This window comes from Apium graveolens, chromosome 6 (genome assembly GCF_009905375.1).
Source record: "Apium graveolens cultivar Ventura chromosome 6, ASM990537v1, whole genome shotgun sequence".
In the NCBI taxonomy this organism is placed as follows: domain Eukaryota; kingdom Viridiplantae; phylum Streptophyta; class Magnoliopsida; order Apiales; family Apiaceae; genus Apium; species Apium graveolens.
This window is the reverse complement of record NC_133652.1, coordinates 148,123,972-148,134,309: the sequence shown is the minus strand read 5'-3', so window position 1 is coordinate 148,134,309 and position 10,338 is coordinate 148,123,972. Positions and strand designations below refer to the sequence as shown.

General features: G+C 32.3%; 1 long non-coding RNA gene across 1 annotated transcript; it reads left to right on the top strand.

The window, feature by feature from the left end:
- The first annotated feature begins 5,560 nt into the window (after positions 1-5,560).
- On the top strand, positions 5,561-6,220 carry LOC141666554 (uncharacterized). The gene is made up of 3 exons (XR_012552275.1): positions 5,561-5,621; positions 5,830-5,903; positions 6,073-6,220. It is a non-coding gene; the product is annotated as an uncharacterized LOC141666554 (long non-coding RNA).
- Positions 6,221-10,338: the final 4,118 nt, after the last annotated feature.

The following is a 10,338-nucleotide window of genomic DNA, read 5'->3' as shown; positions in this document are numbered from 1 at the left end:
GGTTGACTGTTAAAATAACAAATCAAATACATTTATTTTTTTCTAAAACTTTTGTCATGTCACTAAAATATATAGATCTTAACATCCATACGGTTGGATCATCTATAAATATTTTTAAAAAAATCAAAACATGAATACGAGACTAAACACTAGTTACAAGTATTGTTCAAACAAGTGGTTGATTGTCAAAATAACAAATAAAAAAATTTATTTTTTTCTAAAATTTTTATCATGTCACTAAAATATATAGATATTAACATCCGTACGGTTGGGTCATCTATAAATATTATTAAAAAAATCAAAACATTAATACGAGACTAAACACTAGTTACAAGTAAAGGTCAAAACACCGGTTGACTGTTAAAATAACAAACCAAATACATTTATTTTTTTCTAAAACTTTTGTCATGTCACTAAAATATATAGATCTTAACATCCGTACGGTTGGATCATCTATAAATATTTTTAAAAAAATCAAAATATGAATACGAGACTAAACACTAGTTACAAGTATTGTTCAAACAAGTGGTTGATTGTCAAAATAACAAACAAAATAAATTTATTTTTTTCTAAAATTTTTATCATGTCACTAAAATATATAGATATTAACATCCGTACGGTTGGATCATATATAAATATTTTTCAAAAAATGAAAACATTAATACGAGACTAAACACTAGTTACAAGTAAAGGTCAAAACACCGGTTGACTGTTAAAATAACAAACCAAATGCATTTATTTTTCTCTAAAACTTTTGTCATGTCACTAAAATATATAGATCTTAACATCCGTACGGTTGGATCATTCATAAATATTTTTAAAAAAATTGAAACATTAATATGAGACTAAACACTAGTTCTAACAACTATTCAAACAATTGGTCGATTGTCAAAATAATAAACAAAATAAATTTATTTTTTTCTAAATTTTTTATCATGTCACTAAAATATATAGATATTAACATCCGTACGGTTGGATCATTCATAAATATTTTTTAAAAATTGAAACATTAATATGAGACTAAACACAAGTTACAAGTAAAGGTCAAAATACCTGTTGACTGTGAAAATAACAAATCAAATACATTTATTTTTTCTAAAAATTTTGTCATATTACTAAATAATATAGATATTAACATCCGTACGGCTGGATCATTCATAAATATTTTTTAAAAAATCGAAACATTAATATGGGAGAAGTACTAGTCAAACTACTAGTTTACTGTTAAAATAGCAAACCAAATATATTTATTTTTTCTAAATTTTTTATTATATCACTTAAATATATAGATCTTGACATCCGTACGGTTGGATCATTTATAAATAATTTCAAAAAATCGAAACACCGATCAGGAAATAAATACTAATTACAAGTAATAGTCAAATCACTTGTTAATTATTAAAATATCAAATTAAAAAATTAATTTTTAATATCTGAATTTTTTCAAATTACTAAAATATATATTTTGACATTCGTATAGTTCAATAATTTAAAAAAATATTTATAAAAAATCTGAATAAAATTCATAATAATTAAATATATATAAAATAATTTTTTTTTTAATTTTTTTTCGAGCCGAATCGAGCCGAGCCGAGTTCGAGCCGAGCTCGAGCCGAACATGCCAAAAGCTCGGCTCGAGCTCGTTTTCTTAACGAACACATTTTTGTGTTCGAGCTCGAGCTCGAGCCCTTAACGAACCGAGCCGAACCGAGCCCTTAACGAGCCGAGCTCGAGCTTGTTCGCGAACGGCTCGGTTCGCGAACAGCTCTAGATATATACGACGACAAATAACTTTGTACAGCAATACTCATGGACTGATGGAGTCATGGTCCATAACAGGGGAATATATTTAACTTAAAATAATCGAATTATCTTCTAACAATGCACTTAGTTTGATTTTCAAACTTGTGATTTTTTAGTAAACTATGATTGAACATATTTGCAATACCCTGAAGGAGTTGGAGCATTGCAATAGCAGGATGAACCTTTTTAATATTGAATTCAATTACTGCAAGGAAATGACCACCACTACTACACTTACTGCTTCACCAACAGCAGGACAATCATAATATTACTAAATTTATAATAATTAACTATGAAATACGTTCTAAAAAAATAATTTAAAAAATTGAAAGTTTAAATATAATTATTTAAATACTATAGCAAGTATGAAAATGGACGCTATTGATAGAGGAATTTGATAACAACAAAGTTAGAGGTTCGTCGCCAAAATCAAGATCTACGACGGCGGTTATTTGCCGAAAAAGTGAGCGGAATGTGGTGGTTGTGATGAATTGGGGGCTGAAATTGATTAGGGTTAGTGGTGGCTTCTTTCTAGCCCTCAACTTCCATCCCCATTCAATGTGTCTATGTGGCGCCCTCCAAACCCGGGTCAGAAGTTTGGGGTCCACACACACACCTTATTTATAACCTGCTTATAACAATAATAAAGATAATAATAATAATATATACAGTGACCCTACTTACCAACCACCACGGACCGTAACAGGTTAAAGTATGCACACAAGCCAAACACACTAATATATTACAAACCGTTCAAATCCCAATCATTCAAACTCAAACTGAGTATTAAACTTTATTACAACTTTTACAAACTTAAATTATCCAAAAGAAGCCTACTAGCTCAGCTTTCTCAACCTGAACCCCTAGCTCTCGCGCTGGACTGGGGATCCTCTTTACCAACTGGTTCCTTTTTAACTGAAAAGAATATACACAACATCGCACAAATGAGCTAACTAGCTCAGCAAGTCACAATGACAAAATTGAGAATAATGATCATCAGGTGAATGTGATTATGATATCAAGTGAACAATGGATTATGATTTAGAATTGGATATTATACTTTTAATTTAAAAACCAAGGTTAGGCTGCTGATCAGTCACGCACTAACCCCGAGCAAGGCACACAGCATTGCTCTAACTACTGGATCCAAGCACACATTGGCCTAATTTGACCATTAATATGGTCTGACCACGAATCTGGTCCATAATTTTATAAAAACAATCCAATTCTAATATAATAACAGAATATGCAATAATAAACAATAACCAGAATCAATAACAACAATAAGTGTTTAACAATGAAAGGGTTTCAATTCTTGTAAGGATCAATAAGGTAATTTAAAATCTTGGATGTTGGGTAATGAAAGAATTGGATAACAAGGGAATCAACATTTCAGGGTTTCAAGGATTTGGGCTTCCAAAGCATAGGATGCAATTATTGAGTATACAAGTGATTCAGTTCAGTGTTTGGGATTTTGTTTGCATGTATTTGTAGAGTAGTATCGTATGCTTGAGATTCGTGTTTGGGTACACAACAATCAATGGTCTAGAAAGAATAAGGTTCATGGCTCAAGAACAATAACTGAAATCAGGGTTTGGGTTTTCAGTGCTTCAAAGCACTTGCAATATCAAGAAGACTATCAAGTACTACAGTATCTCGAGAAAGTTCAGAACACTTGCCTGGTATTAGCTTACTACACTGCACTCGCTTCCAATTACAACCGTCTTACTCCTCAATTATCTGTTTCCCTTTTCTATGCCTTGCCTCTTCTGCTCACATATCATAAGCATCTATCAATAATCGACTCATAGAATTCTATTCAACACATACTTCTATCTACCCTTCGTTTTACCCAAATTCGATTAACGGATTGAAAGTTACGCAACAATCAGTAAACATCGAATATATAAACCGACAGTCAACCAACATATCACATATAACATATAATACGTCACATAATCAATGACATATCATTTATAAAGACATTTCGGGTCATAAATAGGCTTTCTGGTATTTAAAATGATTTTTAAAACATTTTTCGGAATTAAAACGGGTCGTTGGATCAATTTCGGGATAATAAACAGGGTTCGGTTGGCCAATTCTGGCTCCGAAAGAATTTTATAATAATTATCGAGCCTTGAAAATAATTTAGAATAATATTTTAAAGCTCGAAACTATTTTTCGAAATTTTTAAATCATTTTTAAATAATTAAATCTAATTAAATAATTAATTAATAATCAATTAATAATTAATTAAATCAATTAATTTTCGAATTAATTGACTAATTAATCAATTAAAAATTAACTGAAATTAATTAACTAATTAATTCAGATTTATTTGTGAATTAAAAATAATTTTCGGAATTAAAATAATAATTTTTAGAATTTTCAGAAATTAAAAACGAATTTTTATAATAAAAATAAATAGGAAATATGATTTTTAAACATTTTTAAAACAAGAATCCAATTTTTGATAAGTCTGTAAAACCTGGGGGATCAAACTTCATCATCTACAAAACTACAGGGACTAAACTGCAATTTTTACACCCCGTCGCCGGAAAACACAGGGTGGCCGGAGAACACGTTCCCGGCATCCTCACCCCACCAACACCTCCAGATCACATCTATACTTTACCAGGAACACAACCAAGCCAACAAATCGTTCCAATCATCCCTGAGTTGGCCGGAATTTGGCCGTGAAGTTTGTCAGTTTCCGGTGTACTTCGGAAATATTCAAAATACAACTCCCTTCTCTACAGACCTCGGTGATTCATGAAACTTATACGACTAGATTACAAATTTCACAGAGAACACAACCCACTATATCACAACATCAATCTATTCCAGAATAAGAAACCCCCAAATTTCAATTAAGAACATTCATACGGCACTATGCCATAGATGGCCTATCGCAATAGTTTAATCATGCGTGTTACAAAATAATGTTACCTTAGGTATGCTCATCTTAGCCTACCGCAACATAGTGTTTTTGATGTTAACATAGCCTTTGTAACATGTTACTATAGCTTCAAAGTGTTACATATGGTAACATGTGGAAATTTATGTTACAATAGGGTGTTAATGGATAAAAAAAGTAACATTTTACAAATAATTAAATATATATAATTTTTTGACTTGAAAATTAATCAATTTTTATAATATAATTAAACAATTATATTAATATTAGCTAAGATCGATAAAATATTTTTTTATTATTAATTTTGTAAACTATACTAATTAGTAACTGATAATTTTTTATTAATAAAAAATCTGAGCACTATTTAAACTTAAAAGTTAATTATTTTTTTTAAAAAAAAGATGAAAGTTTGGACTCTCGTTGGGCTCAATCAGGTGGGCTCTCACCTTTCAATTGAACTACATTAGCTTAATGATTATATACACTAGGTACACCAAAAGGCCCATTCTCAACTCCACGGCGTAGATCCGAGGAGTTTTGAAAACCCTAGAATTTCTTTACTCTCTGTCACTCAAAATCCCTCTCCTCTCTCTCGTCAATTTCATAATCAGGTACTCTCTCTCTCTCTCTCTCTCTAGCCCCTCTCTCTCGATCATATACTCTGCTTTTATAAGTGTTGTTTTTATATTTTTTCAGATTTTTAATACGTTTTTGTATATGAATCGTGATTCTTTTGATCTGTATTTCAGTAACTATTGCCATTGGGGGACCAAAGATTATGTATTGCGCTTGGAAGAGTTGGCTCACTTTGGGGTTCTATACTTACTATGTTTGGGTTCTCTTTGTTTGTGCAAGCTGCTTCTTGTCTTAAATTTGGAGTGGTCCCTTTTGTTTCCAACAGGTTTGTTAAATATTGGACATAGAGTATATTATATGAGGTTTGTTAAACAAAAATTAGGATACTGATAAGCGGACTATTAACGTGTAATGATAAATCTCTTACCTAGTATCTTATTTGAGGGAAAGTTGTAAGTTGTGTCAATTAAGTTCTACATCTTTCTGGATATGAAATTTGAGGATTGTTCAATGATGATATTTGGGATTTGTAGGTTGTTTATTTTGTAAATTCTGGGACTGAATTGGACTGACAGCTTTGAACACATGGAAGTACCCAATTTCGCAGGTATGATGGTCCATTATGTCTTTCCTGGTTATCATTTTTTGGGCATCTTGTAACATGTCTTACTCTCACTTTTGCAATATTTGGATACAAGTGTTTTTGTTACATAGACAACTTGATGATCTCACCCATTACTCCATTTTCGCCTTCGGCCCCATGTCTCTGATTTCAGGATACAAATATATCACACAAGTCACTCAACAATTTTTTCTTACGAGAACATGGGAGTGGGTTGGAGTCATTTTCCCCGAATATATATCAAGTAGGTCAATAATTCTTTTTAAGTTTGTTTCAAAATAAGTGAGGCATTATTTTATTTCATTCTCTGTGGATCACAACTTTTAATACGAGGGTGCTGCACTTGTAAAAAACAATGAATAAGTATTCTGTAAAATTGCTACATTTTATAGCATGTTGTTATGTTTAGTTTGACACATTAATTTTTATATATATAGAGGACGACCAGAAGAAAAATTCTGTGAAGCAGAATTTTTTTATTTGAGTGTTTGTTTTTTGGGTTGGGTACAAACACTTTGAAGAAAAGAAATGAACATTAAACAGTTTAGAAGGTCCCTTTGAGGAACAACAAGTTTTTGGAATAGACCCACGGAAGGAGTTGTCAAATCTGTACTCAGATTATTATCTTTATCAAATTTATACTGAAATTATTTTCTTTGATGTATTCTCCATATTTTCGTATTTTCTTTGATGGTGTCAACAATTTTTCCTAAACCAGAGTTAGTAGCATCATCAAGTTAAGGCCAGAGTGCTTGTGCCAGGTTTTAAATGGTGGTGGTTCTCTCGGGTTCACCATCAACCAAACCCAGGCTTTGCCTACTACATGCAATGTTAAAACTCAAGACCTCAGCAGTTGTAAAGGTAACAATTCACTTATACAACCTGTGTTAAATGAGATTCTATTCGCACTTGCAGGAAATACATATATTATCAGTTTTAACATTCCTTGTCAATCCACATGATTTTGTATCTTGTTGCTATCGGTAACAGTACTTTTCTCGCCTTGTATATCATTACAGATTCTAAAAACATGTTCTAACTATATGATTATTAACTAGTTATTATTTAAGAAATAGGTACTGGTTCATCACATGGAAGCCTCAACAATTTGGCAAATAAACCAGCCATAATCCTTGTAAGCAAATAAACCAGCCATAATCCCAAGCCATACTGCCACACCCAAACTCTTTGCCAGTTATCATGTACGAAGTAATTAATATCTTTATATGGTCTCGAAATTATTTGGTCTATTACAAATTGATGCTGCATTGATTAAGTAGGTTGTTTACTAAATTATGAACCATATTGTCATTACTTTTGACCACATTAATGTCATAATTAAAAAAATCTTTTGAAATGTCTGTTCTTCTTATAGAATGACGCAGTCCTAAAGGCATGTGCTAAGCCACCCAAAACTGCACAGATGGACAATGAGGGATTACAGTCAAAGAAAGAATGATTTAGTAGTACACATCAAAATATGGTGTAACCTAAAGGTAACAATGCCACTCATCAGCCTTGCCATTCTTCTTTTCTGTCAAATTTGTGTTGTCTAACTAATTTGTGCATTGTTATCTTTGAGGTATCTTGCAGTTAGGGACATGCTGGTAAAGGAGGACACTTAACAAAAAGTGGACCAAACGCTTTCGTCAGAAGTCAAGGAGAATGTGAAGAGTTTCTAGTGTTACTATTTATTAAGTTTATCTTTTTTTTTCTAATATTTAGTAAAGAACCTGAACTATTTTGTTTAGTTAAAATAATTTTTGTTGTCGTAGTTTTAGACATGTGATGGTTTAATGTTTGAGTTAGTTTGGATGTAATACATTTTGTGGTATGTAATGATATTTTGGGATTGTTCCATTTCGAATAGCAGAATTTCATGTAGTATTGCTTTTTACGTATGAAAAACATGTTAATGGTATATATGTTCAATTTATAAAGAAATCATGTCAAATTAATATAATACAGATTATTATGAAAAATGGGGCCCACATGTGGGCCCCACTGGTGGGCCCCATTTTTTTGAAAATTTTGAGTCCAAAGGTAACATACATATTGTGATACTATAGACATAGATTAATGTTACCTTTGACAGCTATTGTAACACAAAAGTGAATGTTACAGCAGGGCAAAAGTAATGTTACCTTAGGGGCCAAAGGTAACTCGAAAAAAAGCAACTTAATTTTTATGTTACCATAGGCCTTTTTCTGGCTGTGGTAACACTTTTTTGGGCCTGTTGTAACATTTTCTTGGGGTTGCTGTAGGCCATTTATGGTGTAGTGCGGGTTATAAACCCTAATTTTGAAATTCGAAAATCAAACTCAAATTTTAACATGTTATTGAACTTCAAATCTGACGTATAATATACCAAAATCATCAGGAAAACAAGCTCTACAACATGCAATCATCAAATCATACAAACAATCATCCGAATAAAAATTCATATTTTAATAAAATAAATTCGAAAATAATTAAATTTTTAGAAATTAAACCTTTGATTCTGCAGGTGTATGGATTACAGATTCTGATAGAGCTTCTCAAGACCTTCAAATCCAGTACTCGAGCTTTTCAAACAAAGATCAATAACACCTTCAAAAGTTGGTTTGATTCTTGAAACAGTTTATGAATATAGGATTTTTCTCTGTAAAATTATATATTTATCTGTCTGCAAATGATTTTGATACGATATAAAATACGGAAAAAGGCTATTTATATTTATGGAAAATTAGTATCCCGTTGGATCATTCCGGATATAAAACGGTACGTTTATTTGTAAAAACTGATCCAAACGGTATCGGTTTTCGGGATAATTATCCAAATCAGTACAATTTGTATTGCGGTCTTGGTCTCAGCGCCTAGTTACACGTACTACGAAGTGATAATTGGGATAATTTAATAAAAAGCTCCCGTCTATCAAAAATACGGGTTTTATTGATTTACCGAAACAAATATTGTATCGAAAATGTTGCGTCGGGACCCGCGCAGAACAAACCGTACGCCGGATCGAAAAAGTCGAAACATGGAATATGCTCGGAATATTACAATTAGGTTAGGAAGGAGTTCTCGGAAGAGTTTCGGGTTCAAAAAACGTAACAATGGGTGATGTCGGTTGGTTCCCGTTTTTATAAAATAGATTTTAAATACTCGGAAAAAGATTTTATAAATTTCATATGATCCTTATAAATCCATAAATCAACATAAAAATAATTAGGAAGATATGACAATCATCTATATTTTATTTTGGACATATAAAAATTAAAATACTCAATTAATATTATTTTTGAATATCCAAATACAGATAACACTTAACAATTAACTCACAGAATAGATACTGAACACACATAATAATTATTTAATAGCAAAAATAATTACACGATATATCCCGGATATTACATCCTTCCCCCCTTAAAAGGATTCTGTCCTCAGAATCTCCTAAGAAAACAAATGAGGGTACTTTTCTCTCATATCACTTTCTAACTCCCAGGTTGACTCTTCAACCTTTGGGTTTCTCCACAATACTCTTACTAACTTTACCACTTTATTTCTCAATACTTTCTCTCTTTCCTCTAGAATCTCTATCGGACTCTCTACATATGATAAATCTGCCTGAAGCTCTATTGGTTCATATTCTATTATATGCCTGGAGTCTGGATTATATTTCTTGAGCATAGATACATGAAAAACATTGTGAATATGCTCCATGTGCGGAGGTAACGCCAATTCGTAAGCTACTTTGCCAACGCGCTTCAGGATTTCAAAAGGTCCGACATATCTTGGGCTTAGCTTCCCTTTCTTCCCAAACCTCGTTAGTCCTTTCCACGGTGATACTTTCAATAATACCAAGCTTCCTTCTTCAAATTCCATGTCTTTCCTTGACTGGTCTGCATATTTCCTCTGACGATCTTGTGCGGCTATTAATCTTTTCTGGATAAGTTCAACAACTTCCTTTGTCTACTGTACCAGTTCAGGTCCAAGTATCTTGCGTTCTCCTACTTCGTCCCAATATATTGGAGATCTACATTTGTATCCATAAAGGGCTTCATAGGGTGGTATCCCAATACTGGCATGATAACTGTTGTTGTAAGCAAACTCTACCAGAGGTAAATGTTCGTCCCAACTTCCTTTGAAGTCAATAGCACAAACACGTAACATATCCTCGATTGTCTGGATCGTTCCTTCACTTTGGCCATCCGTCTGGGGTGATAGGCCGTACTCATATTCAGTCTTGTTCCCAAACATTCTTGAAAACTCTTCCAAAATCTTGAGTTAAATCTTGGATCTAGATCAGATACAATAGACACAGGAACTCCATGACGAACTACGATCTCTTTCAAGTACATATGGACTAACTTGTCGAGCGAAAATCTTTCATTTATAGGCAGAAAATGAGCTGACTTGGTAAGTCTATCCACTATAACCC